The sequence below is a fragment of the Notamacropus eugenii genome, chromosome 5 (assembly GCF_028372415.1).
Source record: "Notamacropus eugenii isolate mMacEug1 chromosome 5, mMacEug1.pri_v2, whole genome shotgun sequence".
Classification (NCBI taxonomy): Eukaryota; Metazoa; Chordata; class Mammalia; order Diprotodontia; family Macropodidae; genus Notamacropus; species Notamacropus eugenii.
This window is the reverse complement of record NC_092876.1, coordinates 187291466-187310048: the sequence shown is the minus strand read 5'-3', so window position 1 is coordinate 187310048 and position 18583 is coordinate 187291466. Positions and strand designations below refer to the sequence as shown.

General features: G+C 36.4%; 1 long non-coding RNA gene across 1 annotated transcript in view; it reads right to left on the bottom strand.

Annotated features, from left to right (window-relative positions):
• Positions 1 to 94: 94 nt before the first annotated feature.
• LOC140505565 (uncharacterized) overlaps positions 95 to 18583 on the bottom strand; it is a 37834-nt gene continuing 19345 nt past the window's right edge. Inside the window, exon 3 of the long non-coding RNA XR_011967565.1 lies at positions 95 to 561. This is a non-coding gene — a long non-coding RNA (uncharacterized lncRNA). The remainder of the gene's footprint in view (positions 562 to 18583) is intronic.

The following is an 18583-nucleotide window of genomic DNA, read 5'->3' as shown; positions in this document are numbered from 1 at the left end:
AGACTAATTAGAAATTAAATAGTTCAATAAACTAAAACATAAGGACGAATCAGATAAAGTGACAAAATAAATAGGAAATAAAAATTTTCACCCTTAAAAGTGTTTTATTTTTTCCAATTACAAGTAAAGATAGTTTTCAACATTCATTTTTGTAAGATTTTGAGTTCCATGTGTTCATCCTTCCCTCCCTTCCTTCCCCACTCCCCAAAACAGCAAATAGTCTGATACAGCTTATACATAATCATATTAAACATACTTCCACATTGACCATGTTGTGAAAGAAGAATCAGAACAAAAGGGAAAAACCATGAGAAAGAAAAAACAAAAAAAAGTGACAATAGTATGCTTCAATCTACATGCAGGCTCCATAGTTCTTTCTCTGAATGTGAAAAGTATTTTCCATCACACATCTATAGGAATTGTCTTAGATTATTGTATTTGTTGAGAAGAATTAAGTTTATCATAGTCGATCATTGCCCAATATTGCTGTTACTATGTACAATGTTCTCCTGGTTCTGCTCACTTCACTCAGTATCAGTTCACGTAAGTCTTTCCAGGTTTCTAGGAAATAAAATATTAACAGGCATGCAGATCATTCTCATAAACATTTTATAAGAGATGAGAAAATAAGCCTATTGCTATGTAGTTACTTGATCACCTATTTTGATAATAATCTCACCCATGATTTTTTCCTAGTCATTTGTCATCTCCTCCCCTTTCATCTATCTTGAAAACTGATCCCCACTCCCACCCTCATCACTTTGAAAATTAGGTGATCTGTAGCATGGATTTTTTTTAGTGTATATTTAGTCTAGTTCAGTTGTTAATCTTCAATGCCATGTCCACTTCCTCCTAAGAGGGTTAATCAAACAATGGAAAGAGCACTGACTTTGGAGTCACAGGGCCTGAGTTTAAAAAGTCCAGCTTTGCCACTTATTAGCTGAGTGACTTTGGACAAATAAGTTCATTTCTCTGGGTCTCAGTTTCCCCATCTGTAAAATGAAGTGGTCATATTAGATGACCTCCAAGGTCTCGTCCCACTCCAGATCGGTAATGCCACTGCACATTAGGGACTGAGGTATAGCATGGTGGTTCCACTGTCATTAATGAAAAGAGGTATCTATGAACAAATGGATAGATTTGTTCTATTTATTGTCTTTCCAGTTTCATCACAAACATTCTTCATAGATTTAACTTTGCCTTCTATCAAACTTTCTGAAGACTTGATTTCCTCTCCATTTCTCTTTGTTGTCATATTCTAGTTTGACAACCACCATCGTCCTAATAATTTGTAAATGAGCTTATCTCCTAAACTGGTGCTGCTCTAGGCAACCATGACCATTAGTTTGATATAGAAATACGTTAGAGGTCTACAGTTAGACCTTGATTAATGGAATTATTAATCCTCTGAAGTGGTCTCATTATTTGAATGTGCACTGAAGAGTCTCATTGGGCTGGAACCAATGGCCATAGTTTACATAATTTTTACTTTAAATAATGTGAATTTGAATGCATGTGACCAATTTGAGGGATTCATTATTTTCAGTAATGGAAACCTAGCTATGTTTGTGGCAGCTATCTAGAACAGAGGGTACTTGGGGCAGAAGACAGAAAGTTACCCTCAGAGATGAAGTGACCTGGACTCAAGTGTCACCTCACCTTGTCTTTGTGACTCTGGGAAACAAATTAACCTCTCAGTGTTTTAGAAAGATTTCTAGGACTATTAGTTGCAGAAAAGGTGCCAACCTGAATTAGTAAAAAGGCTTACTACATTTGAAACTTGCCTTTGCCAGTAAAATCACAGGTCCAATTTCTTTTCCAAACAAAAAGTACTATTTGAAAAAGACCATGATTGTTATTCATTTCATTTATCCAAGAACTAGATTTTAAGGAGGTTGGATTTTTTTTTTGCATTTTATCCAAAGCATTAAAAATTTTATAATGAAACTCCTTTATAATGTTGATGTGGGATGGGTGTCAAATATCCTTTACTATCTGTGTTATAATATCTTTATTAATTTGTTCGGGATGACATAAGTTAACATGAAACTTGACAATTCATGTAATAGCTGGGTTTTATTTTATCTTCAAAAGGTGTTACTTTCTATATAAATCTAATATTTTCACTATTTCCTTCCTTTGTGGGCATTTATATAAAAACAAGAGCTTAGTCAGGCTTGCTTTACTTCTTCTCATTTTTAAATTTCATTGTCTGAATGTAATAACTACAATCCTTTGGTGAGCCCAAATCAAGTGCTAAAAAAGAGAACGATGACCAGAATCAACCAATGACATCACTGAGCAGTAGGATGCTCATTCTCAATCAGCCTTTACATTCCAAAGTACAAAAGGCCAGGGGGAGTGCTGAGAATGATCAAAGATCCATAACGCAATAGAATGTTTTTAGATTGTTCCATGGGAGATCAACATCACCATCAGTGTTCTGGAGTTTCATTTTTGAAATTTGTGTGGTTTAGGTCTCAAAGGCAAAGGTAGCAGCATTACTGTGGTGGTGTCCAAAGAATTTGAGCTCTGTAAGTTTTCAGTTATAGGTCTTTTATAGTAATAGGTTATATAGAGTATGCTCACAGTTTACTTCCCAAATAATGTGCTCATGGGGGAAAAGAACCTTTAATACACTTCACTCATCCAGCATCAATGAAACCTAATAGTACACAAGACCTCAAAACAATCATATATAGTAGTAAAGATGTTGATAAACCAAAGGACACCAACTACTAGGGTAAAAGTTCACAATTAGACAAAAACTGCTGGAAAAATGCGAAAAATAGTCTAAGAAAAATTAGGTTTAGATCAGTATCTCATATAACATACCAAGAGATGCTCCAAATGAATGCACAACCTGGTTATAAAAGTTTATATCATAAACAAATTAGAAGAAAAGGGAAGGAGATCCTTTTTTACAACTCCAGACTGGAGAAAAGTATTTGACTAAATATAAAAAAGAGATGAACAGATGAAATGGGCAATATTGATCATATAACACTGAAAAGTTTTTGCACAAATAAAATCAACACAGAATAGGAATAAGCAATTCTAAAAAGAAGATACACTACAAATCACGAATAATGGTAGCAATGGTAATTAAAAGAATGCCAAAGTTTCACTTCATTAGATGACCAAAAATTGGCAATTGTTGGAGGAGTTGTAAGAGGGCAACCATTCTAGAAAGCAATTTGGAATTGTACCCAAAAGGCCCCTAAACTGTACCTGCCCTTTGACCCCAGGTTACCACTATTAGGCATATATCCCCAAGGGATCAAAGATAGAGGGAAATAAAACATAAGTAAAAAAATATATGGCATTAGGGTATTTTTGGTAACAAGAAACTGAAAATAAAGTGGGTGTCCATCAATTAGGGAATGACTGGACAAATTATGGCATGAAGAAAGGGTTAGCTTCAAAGAAATTGGTAAGAATCATATGACTTGTTGCAGAGTGAAGTGAGCAGAACCAGGAGAACAATTTGTAAAATGACTACGATGAGTTAAAAAAAAAACAAATTTGAAAGACTTGTGAATTCTAATTAATTGAATTACCACTCAAGACTCCAGAATACTGATGAGGAAGAAGCTTCTCATCTCTTGGAAGAGAGGTCAAGGCCTAGGGGTGCAGAAGGAGGCATACATTTTCATACACATCAACATATAAATTTCTTGGACCATACTTATTTTTTCCAGGGGAATGGCTTTTATTTAGTACAGGGGAGTAGTGATAGTGATATCAAAAGAAAGAAAGATAAGAACACCAATGAAACTGCTAGAGATAGCTATGTGAAGCAATTGATAAGAGTACTAGATTCAGAGTCAGAAAGACCTGAACTCAAATCCAGGCTCAGACATTTATTAACTGTATGATCCTGAGCAAGTCACTTCTCTCTGCCTCTGTTCCTCGTCTATAAAATAAGAATAATAATAATAGTGCCTCCTCCACCTGCCCCTGCCCCCTGCCTTTTCTGAGTTCCTGAATTGATAATGCCCTTTCCCCAGCATCTCAGACAGGTATCCCTCTAATATACTTATTACATGATGCTACATATTATAGTTATCTGTGCATGTGTAATGTCTTTCACCTATAAACTTTATGAGAGGAGGGAAGGGATATTATCTTAACTAGTGACTCTGAAAGTGTTAGAGTGATCCCCAAGACCCTTTGGGAGGGGAGGATCCATTTTTATAATAATACTAAGAGTCCTCCCTTTCCAACACCATATCTATGTGAGGCTGGATTTGCTGCATAAACTTCCACCAAAACAACGTATCACAACAGATTGAAAGCAGAAGCAGATATGAACATCCAGATGTCTTCTTTTAAACCAAATATTAAAGAGATTTGCAAAAATAGGCAGAATGATGCCATTCTTTTCACTATTTTTTTGTTTTGAAAAATAGCTATTTTCATAAAAATGTGTTATTTATGCTAACATACAATGGATTTATCACTATTATCTTAAGTGAATTAATAAGTATTTTAAAGTATATCAGCTTATATGTGTTTATGTACAACATATGGTGAATATTGTTAGATATAACCCACACAAACAAAAATATTTTGGAGGGGGGGTGTCTTCAAGAATTTTTAAGAGTGCAAAGGGGTCCTAAGGTCAAAATATTTGAGAACTGCATATGTAAACTCCAGTGTCTTGCATACTGCATATAGTGGGTACCTGATGTTTGTTAAATGAATGACTACATGGGTGTTGGTCAAGGGAGAGCACAAGAAGCAGGGGACAGGAAACATATGGAGGATATAAATGGTGTCAAAATCTTGCTTTTATGGAAAAAGTTGAGATCAAAGTCATTTTGCAATTTTAAAAAAAAGATAGATAGCACATAAAATGGCCATTGCCCTATTTCTGGCAGTCAATAGGCTTGAGCTAGACTTTAGGCAGCATATATTGATACTACTGAGCAAATTCTAGTAGGAGAGTCACTTAAGTGATGGAAAAGGAAACATTTTTCCTGTTAAAGAAAGGTGATATTTTTCAAAATGTCAAGCTGCATCAAATTGGATTTTTCATAACGAATATTGCTTGGACACTGGTAAACAAGCTATGATTTGTAGACCAGTTGGCTCCAATACCAAGAATTTTATGAGTCAAACTCTAAAAATGACCTGTATGTAGCATTGGACAAGCTGGGAAATGTAGTATATTACCTTGTGAATTATCATGTTCAAACTAAGTTGCTGATGTGATAGTTTTCAAAATAACACAAAGTATTTCAAAGACATTTTAGTTTACCCATCATGGCTGGGCATCTGCTTTGCCTCAGGGAACATGGAAATAGTCTAATCATATCAATCAAACAGGATATTACCATTATATTCAACGAAATGAGCGTCTACCTCCATATGCCTAAACAGCAAACAATGCCAAATGAAAATGCCTGCTTAAAGTGCATTTTAACTGGCAGAAAGTTACTGAGGCACAGAGAGTTGTAGCCATCACATTTTGACTCTGCAAATTAGGCTTTTCAATTGTTTAAAAATTATTATTATAAACTCAACAACCATCAAGGAAGACAAATAATTTTAAAATGCAACATGATCAAAACAATATTTCACAAAACCTTTGACAAAATAGAACCAAATGAAATCAACAAACCGAAGCACCTTTCTGTTCCTTTCTGATCTATCTAATGCTTTGCTGCCTTTGACCTGGTTTTCTCTCTTCACCAGCTATGATGGAAGGTTATGACCAGATAAAGAAATTTCAGCATTATGAATTGTGGAGCTTCAATTCTTAGGGGTGATGATGAACTAAGGGGTATGTTTATCCTCTTGTATTTGGGCCAAGTGAAGCAAAGTTTCATATCATAGGAATTGAAGAGGTTGATGAAGTGGGAAACAAGGTTAAAGGGACATAAAGATGTATGATAGGGGTGTAGGCAGCACCTGATCAATTCTTGCTCAGCAGCCAATCAAGAGACTTTTCTTTGCCACTGAGTAATCAGTCAGGAAACGGTCACAAAATCCCTTTGCATGTTCTGAAGTGGAAAATGGGGATTCTGCATTTACAGGTCATCAGAGATTTCTGGAAGCAGGTTCCCCAAGAATTTCCCATAGGAGGGCAATAGGCAGAGATCTCTGTGGAGTACTCTTAGATGTGAGCCCGCATTGGCCAACCCTTCTATCTCCTACCTTTATACACAAAAATTAAAGTTATGGTGAAGAGAATGACTGAATTCCTTGAGAAAAAGAGAATGACTCAGGGGATAGTAGTTGACCACAGTAAGGATTTGGGAAAGGTGACATGGAGGAGGCATTGAACCTCAAGAGAGAAGTTTCTGTGTGATGGCCGTAGGGTTGTGATGTGATAACAGTATTGGTGGGGAGGGGATGATGAAAGAATGTATGTGAGAGAAATGCACACAAACAATTCTAGATGTAAACAACAAGAGACCTTGAAATATTTGAAGATCAATGCCAGGCTGAGTCTCTTCCGCAATCATTAAGGATTCATTTCTTTCTTTGTAAGTATCTCATAACTATTATAAAATTTCAAAGTCTCTTACCCTTGGAGAAGACTGCTTTTCGGCTCAGCCCTATGGAAAATACTTTTATGAAAAAAGCCAGTAATACTAGACTGGCATTCCTTTTAGAAACTCTTTTTTATTGTTTTGGAAGTGAAATGTAGAATAGTAATGTGACCTTTCTGTTTTCTTTGTCTTGAATGTTCATTTTTGCAGTAAAATGGATCTCAAGAAAAATACAAGTGTATAAAGAAAACTCTGCTAACTTAGCAGTATCATGCAAAAGTAAATAGATTAATACTCACTCAAGTGTCCAGGGATGTCACCGGGCTTTTCAGGTAAATCTATAATTTATCAAGAGTTCAAATCACAAACATGGCCCTCCTTTTTAAAAATAGGGCATGTGTTTTATAGTTCAGCAAAGACCTCAATCTGTTTTGTATCATTCATTCTGTTAAATATGTAAATGAGAATCCTATAACTATTGCAATCCTGATACTAGGATAGGAAAAGAAGTGCATCATATTAGTCCAAATATAGACTATATCTTTCCCTCAAATCTAGCTTGTGTGGAATCTGAGGGTGATTAATAATCATAATCATAACTTTAGCAGAGGGTTCATTAGAGTACTTTCCAAGGAGCCAGAGTACACGTCACACTTGAAGGGTCTGTGCAGCTCCTATGAGAAGTAATAAGTCTTTATAAACTAAGAGACAAGAAATTCTTGTATGATACATTAAAAACCTCAAAGTAACCTTAAGAATTGAAAAAACTGATTTAGAAGTAGAGTAGGTAGCGCAGTGGATTGAGTCAGAGAGACTGGAGTTCAAATACATATCAGACACTTACTGGGCAAGTCACTTAACCTCTCTTTACCTCAGTTTCCTCATCTGTAAAACTACTTCCCAAGGTTGTTGTAAGAATCAAATGATATAATACTTGTGTCTTAGCACAGTGCCTGGCACATAGTAAGTGCTATATAAATATTAGCTATCATCATCATCATCAATCAATTTATCACATACAATCACTTAGATGTAACATTGACTAACAAAACCTTGAGGACACATTTTTAATAGATGTTGCCATACCAAGCACTCACAAGTTCCAAATTACGTGTAATGAAAAGATCTCAAAGCATAGAGAATCTAGAAGAAATAAGAATCATGCAGGGACAGGAGCAAGTACTTATGGTCTCCATCATCCAATCTACAGTGAGAGTGTTTCTGAAGATGCTTTCATCAAGTGTATAGAACATGACTCTGCATCCTAGCACTTTAATTCTTTTTTTAGTACTATAATTCTTATACAAAAACCAATCAGTTTATTTTTTCTGCATGAAAACTCACAGAATACTAAACGTAAAAGAATTACAGCAACATTGTGACATCCCCAAACTGTTGCTATCTAAGATCCATCAAACAGATGAGAACAAAATGGTGATAATAATGCGGATGATACTTTACTATATGAAGTCCTCTGAATAGCAATTGGAAAGTGCAACAGCTAAAATACAGTATCTCTATTTTCAAACTTTTAAGCTCATGTTATTTTTTGAATACAGAATAAATGTCTATAAACAAGAAATTTTGCATTACAAAACAGGTTTGTAATATCAATAACTTACATTTATATAGAATGTGGATATTTCAAAAACACTTTCCTCACACACGACAGACCTTATCCATAGAGAAATGCAACAGACTTTGAGGAAGGGGATGGGGCATGTTGTTGGTTGACAGTTTTATCACACTTAATGATTTAGAAGTGAAAGTGGGCATTGAAGGAAAGGATTAAGGCTCCCTCATCTCCAAGGAGAAGAAGAGAATTTAAAGTAAATACTGAGTCCAGCAGTTTGTCAGATATGAGTAGGCTGAGACTACCACAGCTGGTGATTTTCACCAAACCCTGTAGCAGTTTGCTCTGGGTTCATTATTCTGGCCTTGTCTGGATCGTCAATGAAGGACCTACTTTTCCAATGCTTCGGTTCTGTCCACATCTTAGATTCCTAAGGAACAATTCTATTTTTGGTTCTAGGTTCAGGGATCCTCCTCAGCAAGGGGGAAGGGGGAAGAGGTAGCAAGGGGAAGAAATTCAAAAGGTACTCAGAATATAAACATGAATCAGGTATGAAACCGGCAGTTTTATTCCCATCCAGAAAGGGAATTGCTAAGCCATAATCATAGCATAAATGCTGGCAATTGGGAGGCTAATAGTCAAGCCTCTTTAGGACCTTTGTAACAGGTTATTCAGTGGTTGTTTTACATGTCACATCCACTGAGTACAAACAACTGCTGCTAAGTGGCCTTGATCCAGGTAAGGAGGATCCCTGCTCCCAAATTAAGATGCTCTTAGACAGAATGTCTCACATTCTCTTTCTGTCATTTTCAGTCTCTCCTTAACCACTGACTCCTTCCCTGCCAGCAATACACATGCCCAGGTCTCTCTAATCCTTAAAAAATTTCTTCTGTTACACTACTGGGTTTATACCTCAAAGAAGCCATTGTTACGAAAGTCTCCACATACACCACAACATTTATAACAGAAGTTTTTGAAATAGCAAAGAATTGACAACAAAATATCTGTTTATCAATTGAGGAATGGTTAAATAAGTTTTGGTACATGAATGAAATAAAATATTACTGTGCTGTAAGAAGTGAAGAATGAGAAAAATACAGAGAAACAAGGGAAGATCTACATGAACTGATGCAGAATGAAGTAAGCAGAGCCAAGAAAACAATATACTCAATAGCTACAGTGATGAAACAATCACACACACACCACACGCACACACAAACTGAGATGTAAAGGTAGCAAAATCATGAAAATCAGGTGTGACTCAAATAAAGAGGTAATGCAAAGACACATCCAACTCACCTTTTGTGGAGGTGAGAAGTCCATAAGTGTTGCACATTGCATATGTTTTGAGACTTTTTCAATGTATTGATTACTTTTGCTAATTTTTTTTTCTTTTGTCTTAAAAATTACTATTTGTTGTATAGGATGACTTTCTGGGAGTAAGATAAGGAGGGATACTGGGGAAAACTATGATGATGTTAAAAAACCAAAAGATATCCATAAAAACTCATTTTGAAAAGACAAAACTTCATCTAACTTTTCCCCTCAATCTTTCATCCTTTGTCACTTCTTCCTTTTGTAGACAAACTCCCAGAAAGAGACATCCACACTCCCTAACTCCATTTCCTTACATTTCGCTCACTTTGAAATCTTGTACAATCTGGCTTCCAATACCAGGAGTTGACAAGATTACCAATCATTCTTAAACCATTATAGTAAATACAGTGGCCTTTTCTTAGGCCTCATCTTGATCTTTCTGGAGATTTTGACACTCTTCACTACTTTCTTCTCTTACGTCTGCCCTTGGCTTTTGTGCCACTGCTCTCTCCTATCCTCATATCTTTCCATTCATATGACTTCTCAGTCTCCTTTACTCATCTTCCGCCAGCTAAGAGTGGTTATCAATCAAAGCTATGTCCTGGACCATTTTCTCTTCTTTCCTTATACTTTCTCCCTTGGTGATCTTTTTATCTCCTTAGGTTTGATCATCATCTCTTTGTAGATCAATCCCAAATTATATACCCAATCCTTATGTTGCTTTTAATCTCCTACTTCACCAAATATCTGAGCATTTTCACCTGGATGTTCCATCAGTATGTCAAACTCAACAAGTTTAAATTGGAACTATATTTCCCTCCAAGGTCACCCCTTCTTCAAACTTTTCTATTTCTGTTAGAGGAGATGCTAAACTTCCATTCATCCGAGGTTTGCAACCTTGGCATTATCCTTGACACTGCCATTTCCTTAACTCCTAATACATAATTAATTGCCAAGTATTGTTAATTATACCCCCAAAATATCTCTCAAGTTCACTTCTCTCCATTTACCTAACCATATCCCTAATTCAGACCATCCTCTCTAATTAGAATATTATAGTGATTATAATATAAAATATCATCATATATAAATATAATAGCTTTCTTCTGTTCTTCTAAGACTACTTCTAGTCTCTCACCTCTCTGATCCATTCTATACATAGTTTCTGGATTAATTTCCCCAAGGATAGGTATGATCATGTCAGGTCCATAATCAAAAATCCTCAATGACTCTTTCTCATCTCTAGAATAATGTGCAAAATACTCAACTTTTCATTTAAAGTCTTTCACAATCTGGTTCCCACCTACCTTGTCAGATATAATTAACATTATTTCCATTCATGTACTGTATGTTCCAAACAAATTAGCTTAATAGCTATACTCTGAACTTGCTATTCCATCTTCTACCTCTTTACCTCTGTACAGATTGTTCCCTCATGCCTGTGAACACCCATTCTTCCAGTGCTAGGTGAGAGAGAGAGAGGGAGAGAAAAAGAGAGAGAGAGAGAGAGAGAGAGAGAGAGAGAGAGAGAGAGAGAGAGAGAGAGAGAGAGAGAGTTCACATTCCAGAAATACTAAGGGAGTTCAGGAGGAGCAGGTGCCAGCCTGGACGAGAAAGCCTGCCAATGCCTGCTGGGAGCAGCAGGAAACTATGATGGGAGAAGAATCTGACAACAAAGGTTTGAAAGGGGCTAGAAATATATATAAATCTTGAAGAAATGTTTACTCATTGGAAGATTTCTGTTTATTTTCTAAGAGTTCTATTTGGGGTTTGTTTTGCTTTCTTTAATCTTTAAATTCAATTAGGAGACTCTATAAAACTTTCTTTCTTTTTTATTATTATGATCTACATACTTGCAAGGGGTGGGGGGAATTAGTGAAGGGAGAAGGCATACCATGCTTCATAGGATCATATATTCATCAATTTAGAGCTGAAAAGGACCTTAAAGGTCAAGACCAATACTTATCCAAATAAAGAAATTGATCTTCAAAGATAAGCAACTTCCCTAGATTCACATATCTAATAAGTGTCTGAAAGAAGACGCAAAACCAGGTCTTCCTAACTCCAAATCCAGCACTCTATCCACTATCCCATATTAGTTATATTTTCCCAGGTTTCTTGGGTGTGATGCATGAGCCCAGTCAGTGAGGAAGCCAGTGTGGTCAAAGACAGAATTTACCTTATGTCATAAATAGCAAAGTTGAGCAAGGCAGAGTTAAACTAGGAAACTCACCCTCAACTTTCCCATGGAATTGTTCTGTGGTTCTCCAACTTCAAGGCAATCTTTTTCAAGAATTTGAAATTAAGTGCCTGACCTCACCCGGGAGCAATGAGGAAATTCAAACGTTTCATTGGAGAGCAAAGGAGAGCAATATCTGTCAGGAAAAGCCAAGAACTACAGAAGGAGAGGGCCCTGACTATTCAAAATGACGAATGAATGGAAATTTAATTACACAAGGGATCTTCGTACACTTTGGGTAAACATACCTGCTACTTGTGTGTGCCTTTGGATATATCAGTTCATTTCTCTAAGTCTCAGTTTCCTCATCTGTAGAAGGAGAGGTTTGACTAGATCGACTCTGTAATCTGTTCTGGCTCTAAATGTGATTTTATGATTACTTTACTACATTGGAGAAGTGTCTGACAAGTGTCCTATTTGTTCCAGAGGCAAGAAGTCACTTCCTTATTATGTCTTTTAAGTAATAAGGAATCTCTATTAAGAAACAGGGTGGAATTATGCAAGTCATTCTAGATGTCTGTAATCCCTGTCCTCTGTCATATATTCCCTCAAGGAATACTATTTATTGTGATGAAGAGGAAGAGAATAAAAGCTCCACAATGAGCTACATGCATGCACACACACACATACACACACAGCTCCCCATCCCTACGCATAAGGATTTGAATTTCCTTTTTATTACAACATCTATGAAAACATCAGTTTTGGTCTCCAATGAACAAACCAAAAGATTGCTTTGATCATGACATCCCAGCTCCAGCATATCACCCTTTTGTTCCAGTTCTATTTTTTCACCCTTCACTTTACAGGATATATAAGGGAGATTTATGCAGAATCCATAGTGAATGAAGAAAGAGGGACAAAGTTTCAAGGTTTGCAATGCTTTCATCCAATCTTAACTTTCTCTTGGAATTGTTTCCTTCCTTTCTTTTCCCACCAACCCTCATCTCTTTGTGCCTTGCCTTTGCCTTTTCCAGTTCAGTCTTTGTGTTTTGAAAATTTCCTATAATATTGTCCTATTTCATGGGTTTTTTTTTAACCACTTAAGTTACCACTAAATTTGAAAGTTTTGTTATTGCTTTAAGAGCTAGCTCAAGGACCCCATCAGGAAAGTCAGATTAGGGAAAAATCCTAATCACATTCTCATTACCAGACTAATTTAGTAATATCATTTTCTACTGACCACATGTAACAACTTTCATGGAGCAAGAATGACTGACAATAAAGACACAGCCCATAAGACATTGTCCCAACCCATATTGTTTCACAATAACTTCGTTAATATAATGTTACCAAACCTCATCTTAATGTCACAGGTCCCTGCCCTAGATGCATTCATCTTTGATGCAATTAGCCAAGACCACCTTGGGTCCACCCAGTACTGCCTGTCCTTGCCACTTTGCTAAACACTGTCCCAGCTTCAACCTACTTTTGGTCATTTTCAGCGCCTTTGACTAGCCAGTACTCTTCCACTGAAGTCCTCTGTGTCCATTCCCCATTCTCCCAATATAGGAATAATCTAGGATTGTGCCTATGATACCAATTGCCCCCCTCCCATGCCACTGCTTCCCTGAATTCTGCTGTTGTGGAACCAATTAGGATGTTAGGTATTTTTAAGAGTTTTTAAACTGGGACTTGTGAACTTATTGTTGTTGTTAATTTACTTAGTATTTTATTTTTTCCCAGTAACATGTAAAAGCAATTTTTAGCATTAATTTTTAAAACTCTGAGTTCCAAATTCTCTCTCTTCCTCCCTCCCACACCTCCACCCCATTGAGAAGGGAAGCAATTCAATATAGGTTATATGTGTCATCATGCAAACCACTTCCAGTATAGTCATGTTGTAAAGGAAAACATAGACAAAAAAAAAAAAACCTCTAGAAAAAAAGTAAAAAAAGAATGTTTCAATCTGCATTCAGATACTATCAGTTCTTTGTCTGGGGACAGACAGCATTTTTCATCATAAGTCCTTCAGAGCTATCTTGGATCATTGTATTGCTGAGAATAGCTAAGTCACTCACAGCTGTTCATCATACAATTTTGCTGTTACTTTGTACACATATTTCTCTTTGCATCAGCCCTTTCAAGTCTTTCCAGGTTTCTCTGAGAGCATCTTGTTCATCATTTCTTATTGTACAACAGTATTCCATCATAATCACAACTAATGGGCATCCTTTCAACTTTTAATCCTTTGACTCCAGAAAAGAGCTGTTATAAATATTTTTGTACATATAAGTCTCTTTCCTTCTTTTTTATCTCTTTTGGGATACAGACCTAGTAGTGGTATTGTTAGCTCAAATGATATGCATGGTTTTATAGCCCTTTGGGAATAGTTTCAAATTGTTCCACCAATTGGTTGAATCAGTTCACAACTCACCCCAAAGTGCATTAATATCTCATTTTTCCCCACATTCCTTCCAACATTTGCCATTTACCTTTGCTGTCCTATTAACCAGTTTAATAGGTATGAGGTAGTACCCCAGAATTGTTTTAATTTGAATCTCTCTAATCAATTAGTGAGAATATTTTTTCATATGGCTATAGATAGATTTGATTACTTCATCTGAAAAGTGGTCATATCTTTTGATCACTTATCAATTGGGGAATGGTTCTCATTTTTATAAATTATATATTATATACATATATATATTATAAATTTGATCAATTTGATTCAGTTCTCTACATGCTTGAGAAATGAGGCTTTATCAGAGAAATCGAGCTTAAAATTTTTTTTCATGGTTACCATTGCTAATTGTATTTCCCTCCATTGTAGAAGTTCTTTCTTGCCTCTTTTATGTGGGATGATTTGCTATATTCTACCTCTCTTTTTTTCTTACTCCTAGCACATTCCACTCAACAATAAATTTTATTTTTTAGATATTCTCTCTTCATATTCAGCTCACCCTATGCTCTCTATGTATATAAATACATATACACATACACTCATGTACAAATACATACCTACCGTCTATAATGTACGCATGCATACATACCCATACATACCTACATGCATACATACACACATGCATATATATGTGTGTGTATATATATATTGTGTATATATGTATATGTATATATGTATATATGTGTGTATGTGTGTGTGTGTGTGTGTGTGTGTGTGTGTATATATATATATATATATATATATATATATATATATATATATATATATATATATGTATATATATTCCCTCTAACCACCCTAATAATGAAAATGGTTTCATGAGCTACAAATATCATCTTTCCATGTAGGAATGTAAACACTTCAACTATAATAAATTCCTTATGGCTTGTCTTTCCTTTTTACTTTTTCATGTTTCTCTTGATTCTTGTATTTGAAAGTGAAATTTTCTATTCAGCTCTGGTCCTTTCAACAAGAATGCTTGGAAATCCTCTATTTCACTGAAATTCTATTTTTTCCCCTGAAGTACTATACTAAGTTTTTCTGGGTAGGTGATTCTTGGTTTTAATCCTATCTCCTTTGACCTTTGGAAAACTATCCCAAGCCCTCTGATTCCTTTAGTGTAGAAGCGTCTAAATTCTGTATTATCCTGATTGTATTTCCACAATACTTGAATTGTTTTTTTCTGGTTGCTTGTAATATTTTCTCCTTGATCTGGGAACTCTGGAATTTGGTTACAGTATTCCTAGCTTTCCTTCTGGGGTCTCTTTCAGGGGGTGATCCGTGAATTCTTTCCATTTTTCTTTTATCCTCTGGTTCTAGAATATCAGGGCAGTTTTCCTTGATAATTTCTTGGAAGATGATGTCTAGGCTCCTTTTTTGATCATGGTTTTCAGGTAGACCAATATTTTTTAAATTATCTCTCCTGAATCTATTTTCCATGTCAGTTATTTTTCCAATGAGATATTTCACATTATCTTTTATTTTTTCATTCCTTTGGTTTTGTTTTATTGCTTCTTGATTTCCTTTTGCTCCTTTCTTGCCTCTTTGATGTGGGATGATTTGCTACATTCTTCAGTGAGCTTTTGGACCTCCTTCTCCATTTAACCAATTCTGCTTTTTAAAGCATTATTCTCCTCATTAGCTTTTTGGACTTCTTTTACAATTTAGCCTAGTCTGTTTTTTACGGTATTATTTTCTTTGGTATTTTTTGTGTGTGTCTCCTTTACCAAGATATTAACTTATTTTCCATTATTCTCTTACATCACTCTCAGTTCTCTTCACAATTTTTCCTCTACTTCTCTTACTTGATTTTCAAAATCCTTTTTTGAGCTCTTCCATGGCCTCAGACCGATTCATATTTTTCTTGGAGGTTTTGGACGTAGGAGTCTTGACTTTGTTCTCTTGTGAGTTATGTGTTTTGATCTTCCTTGTCCCCATAGTAACTTTCTATAGTCAGATTTTTTTCTGTCATTTTCCCAGCCTATTATTTGACTTTTTAGCTCTTTGTTAAGATAGAGCTCTGCTTCCAGGATGGAGGATGAATTGTCCAAAGCTTCATGTGTTTTGTTCAGCTATTTGTCCAGAGACACTTCTAGGAATCTGTAAGTTTTCAGTTCTTCCAAGGTGGTATAATTTAAGGAGAGATGCTTACTACTTTCTTGTTCTGTGTTCTTCTCTGTGAGTGACCACAGGCACTTTTTTCTGCACTGAAATTGTGAGGAGTGTCCACTACCCCACTGGGGCTGCAAACTTTGCTATGCTAGTGCTCCTCCTCACTCTGGGACTGCCACCTGTAACAGCAAGCAAAGTCGAATCTTTTGCTGTTTCAGTTTTAGCCAGTCAAGTGCCTTTGAATGAGTCTTGCCTTTGATTGAATCAATCAAGAGTCTTTGATTACAAACAGTATATCTATCTATCTATCTATCTATCTATCTATCTATCTATCTATCTATCTATCTATCTATCTATCTAGATATAGCATATATGTACATATACATATATATGCATATATACATATATGTGTGTATATATACACACGTACATATATGTATGTGTATATATATGTGTGTGTGTGTGTGTGTGTGTGTGTGTGTGTGTGTGTGTGTATACAGTAGAGAGAGCAGTTAGAAGCAGAGCTGAGAGAGAAGCGACTATGAGCTGGCTAGGGGAACTTGCTTGTGGGGAGGCCTAATGGAAAGAATGTTTGTGATGCTGGCACTCTGTTTGTTGACCTGTGCTAATTCCTCAGAAAGAAGCCTTGTCTGTCGGTCTGTGTTAATTTCTCAGACAGAAGCCCTGTCTGTTGGTCTTTATAAGTGAATTGAGATGATGGTGCTGGTAATGTGTATAAATATTGTTAGAGCCCTGTTTAACTTTGTTTTCCTAGGAAACAGAAGCTATGGGTAGGATCCCATGCAACCTGCTATCAGGCAGAAGCAGAAAGAGTTTGGAGTGGAACAGTCCCCAGGAGCTGGAATAAGGAGCAGGAACAGAGAACTGCCTTTGTATGAATCCAGGCAAGAGCTGGGAGTGGTCAGTGTATGGAGGAGTCTGGAAGTCAGCCTCAAGTCAAGATGAGAAAGGACTTTACTTGCATTGATTAAGAAGACTGTTCTTACAGTGACCTAGGGGTGGATGCTCTGATATCTTCTGCTACTCCTTAAGAATGCATCATGCTAGGGAAGACCCTAGCCTGGGACTACTTGACTTTGGGAATGCAATGATATGGTTTTTTAAAAATATATATTCATTTTATTTCTTTTTAATGCTCTGCAATCACTACCATAAAACTTTGATTTTTTTCCCCCTTCCTACCCCCTTTCACCCCCCTCCCTCCCCAAGACGGCATACAATTCTATAAAGGATCTACACATGTGTTCCTATTGAATACATTTTCATTATAGTCATGCTGTGTAGAAGAACTAAAACAAATGGGAGAAATCATATAATAAATCAAAACATAATATACACACACGCAAAATGATCTGCTACATTATGAGATTGAATTCTCTGCGATTGAATTTCTCTGAATGTGGAAGGCACTTTGCCTTACAAGATCATTGGGAATTTTTTTTTAATGTCCTTGCATTGCTATGAAGATCCAAGTCTACCAGAAAAAACTGTTGCACACTGTGGTCGTTGCTATGAACAAAGTTCTCCTGGTTCTGTTCCTTTCACTCAGCATCAGATCATACAAGTCTTTCCAGGCCTCTCTGAAGTCTTGTTCATCATTTCTTTTTTTTTTTTTTTGTTATTGCTCATAGCCAATTGGCCATATATATATATTTTTTTTATTTAACTTTTAACATTTATTTTCACAACATTTTGGGTTACAAATTTTCTCCCCTTTTCTCCCCTCCCCCCCCAGACCCAAGCATTCTAACTGCCCCTGTGACCAATCTACTCTCTCTTCTATCATCCCTCTCTGCCCTTGTCTCCGTCTTCTCTTTTGTCCTGTAGGGCCAGATAGCTTTCTTTACCCCTTAACCTGTATTTCTTATTTCCTAGTGGTAAGAACATTGCAGTTGATCCTAACACTTTGAGTTCCAACTTCTTTAGCTCCCTCCCTCTCCACCCCTTCCCTTTGGAAGGCAAGCAATTCAATATAGGCCAAATCTGTGTAGTTTTGCAAATGATTTCCATACTAGTTGTGTTGTACAGGACTAACTATATTTCCCTCCATCCTATCCTGTCCCCCATTACTTCTATTCTCTTATGATCCTTTCCCTCCCCATGAGTGTCGAGCTCGGATTGCATTCTCCTCCCCATGCCCTTCCCTCTATCATCCCCCCCACCCTGCTTGTGCCCTTGTCCCCCACTCTCCTGTATTGTGAGATAGGTTTTCCTATCAAAATGAGTGTGCATTTTATTCTTTCCTTTAGTGGAATGTGATGAGAGTAGACCTCATGTTTTTCTCTTGCCTCCCCTCTTTATCCCTCCACTAATGAGTCTTTTGCTTGCCTCTTTTATTAGAGATAATTTGCCCCATTCAATTTCTCCCTTTCTCCTCCCAATATTTCTCTCTCACTGCTTGATTTCATTTTTTTTAA